This window comes from Malaclemys terrapin, chromosome 15, assembly GCF_027887155.1.
Source record: "Malaclemys terrapin pileata isolate rMalTer1 chromosome 15, rMalTer1.hap1, whole genome shotgun sequence".
NCBI classification, from domain to species: domain Eukaryota; kingdom Metazoa; phylum Chordata; order Testudines; family Emydidae; genus Malaclemys; species Malaclemys terrapin.
The window spans coordinates 13552058-13554557 of record NC_071519.1 but is presented as its reverse complement, the minus strand read 5'-3'; the positions used below and the strand labels follow the sequence as shown (position 1 = coordinate 13554557).

The 2500-nt window shown below is 74.7% G+C and overlaps 1 non-coding gene across 1 annotated transcript; it reads left to right on the top strand.

Annotated features, from left to right (window-relative positions):
* The first annotated feature begins 264 nt into the window (after window positions 1-264).
* Window positions 265-383, top strand: LOC128824037 (5S ribosomal RNA). Its single transcript, XR_008442268.1, has one exon. It is a non-coding gene; the product is annotated as a 5S ribosomal RNA (ribosomal RNA).
* The last annotated feature ends 2117 nt before the right edge of the window (window positions 384-2500 follow it).

Genomic DNA, 2500 nt, shown 5'->3' with positions numbered 1-2500 from the left:
CTCCACCCACCCACCCCCCCCCCCGGCTGACAGGATCAGGGCGCACTGGATGTCCGGGACAATATTTTCCCCGACGCCGGGGAGGGCGGGCGGGCGGAGGGGCTCTGGCGGCCAGCCCGGGCCCCGGAGCTCGAGAAGGAAAAAAGGACCGGGCCCGCGAGAGACGGGGGCCCTGCCGCAGGGGGGCAGTCCGACCGGGGCTCACCGTGCGGCAGGCCCGGGCGTCGGCAGGGGAAAGCGGGCGAGGAGGCGCGGGGGCCGGGTGCCTACGGCCATACCGGACCGAACGCCCCCGATCCCGTCCGATCTCGGAAGGTAAACCGTCCCGGGCCTGGCTAGTACTTGGATGGGTGACCGCCTGGGAATCCCAGGTGCCGTAGGCAGCTTTTCCCGGTCCGAGCCAGCTCTCTCTCCTTTTCTGGGGAGGAAGGAGAGGGGGGGGACGGGCCGGAAAGCCCCTCGTCGCTCCTGCCGAGTCGGAGGTCGCGGCCGCAGGTCACGGGTCTGGGCGCCTGGGGTCCGGCTCCCCACCCGGCTTCCTCCGCGGAGGACCCACCGAAGCCGCTGGGGGAGACCCCGGGCATGGGGCGGACTGGCCCGGACCCTCCCGGCCGCCGGCCCGCAGGACCGCCCCGAATCCCCCCGCCCCGCGGCCACCCAGGCCAGGCCTGGCCAGGCGGGACGGACGGCGGGTGTCCAGCGCCCAGCGGCTTCCGCCAGCGGGGACCCACGGCCCCCAAAGCCGCAGGGGGAGGCCCCGGGCCCGGGACGGACTCGCTCGGACCCCCTGCGCCCGGGCGCCGGCTCGCGGGACCGCCCCGAATCCCCCCGCGGCCACCCAGGCCAGGCCTGGCCAGGCGGGACGGACGGCGGGTGTCCAGCGCCCAGCGGCTTCCTCCAGCGGGGACCCACGGCCCCCAGAGCCGCAGGGGGACACCCCGGGGCCGGGACGGACTCGCTCGGACGCGCTCGGACCCCCTGCGCCCGGCCGCCGGCTCGCGGGACCGCCCCGAATCCCCCGCCCCGCGGCCACCCAGGCCAGGCCTGGCCAGGCGGGACGGACGGCGGGTGTCCAGCGCCCAGCGGCTTCCGCCAGCGGGGACCCACGGCCCCCCAGAGCCGCAGGGGGAGACCCCGGGGCCGGGACGGACTCGCTCGGACGCGCTCGGACCCCCTGCGCCCGGCCGCCGGCTCGCGGGACCGCCCCGAATCCCCCCGCGGCCACCCAGGCCAGGCCTGGCCTGGCCTGGCAGGCCGGCGTGCAGCTCCCCCGGGCTTCCTCCCCCGACGACCCGCGCCCCCCCGAGCCGCAGGCGGAGACCCCGGCCCCGGGGCGGACCGGCCCGGGCTCGCTCGAGCCCCCTGCGCCCGGCCCGCAGGACCGCCCCCCCCCCCCCCCGAATCCCCCGGGAGAGGCCCGGCCTGCACGCCACTGACGACCCGCGGCCCCCAAAGTCGCGGGAGGCGCCCCCGGCCCCGGGGGCCGGTTAGCTCCGTGTCGCTCCGCGCCCCCCCCCCGCCCCTCGCTGCCGGGACCGGGCACCGCCCCAGAGTCAGCCGCAGCCGGACGGCCTGAGAGCTGCCCTCCTGTGGACGACGGTGAGTTTACCTTGACACTAACCGGCCATCAGCCAGGTCAACCCCATTGCTAGACTGGGGTGGACCTGGTGGCCGAGTGGGGACTTGGAACATTTGACAGCTGCTCCCCGGGGCTTGACCGCTTGTCCTGAACGCCCCCCCCCCACCCCACCCCCCCCAGCCCCCGGCTCCTGCTCCCCTCTCCCCAGCCTCGGTGCTCCGCTCCCTGCCTCGGAGGCTGCCCCTTTGCGGCGCCTGCATCGCCTCCGAGGACGCGCACCTTCCGGAGGCTGGACGTAAAGCCTGACGCCCGCCACCGCCGCCGACCCGGCTCTCCGAGGGACGACTGTGAGGCCTCCCCCCACCCCCGGACCGCCCTGGGGACGACTGCTAAGCCTCCCCCAACGGACCGCCCGGGGGAAGACTGCTAAGCCTTCCCCGGACCTGCTCCCTCTCGACTATTAAGCCCCCCCTCTGTGGTCCTCAGGACCGCTGCCGCGCAGCCCTCGGAGTGGGGTGACACCCGGGCCGGAAAGCAAAGCGGCCACCAGGTCAACCCGTCGAATCCAATGGGTTGACCTGGTGGCCGGAAAGCAAACCGGCCGCCAGGTCAACCCAGTAGATTCCGCGGGTTGACCTGGTGGCCGCTAAGCACGACTCTTAAGCCTCCGCCGGACCGCCTGGGGAATGGCTATTAAGCCTGCCCCCGGAGTACTCGGGGGGACGACTATTAAGCCTCTCCTGGAACGACTATTAAGCCTGCCCCCGGAGTCCTCGGGGGACGACTATTAAGCCTCCCCCGGACCGGCTCCGTCTCGACTATTAAGCCCCCCCTCTGTGGTCCTCAAGACCACTGCCGCTCTGCCCTCGGAGTGGGGTGACGCCCGGGCCGGAAAGCAAACCGGCCACCAGGTCAACCCGT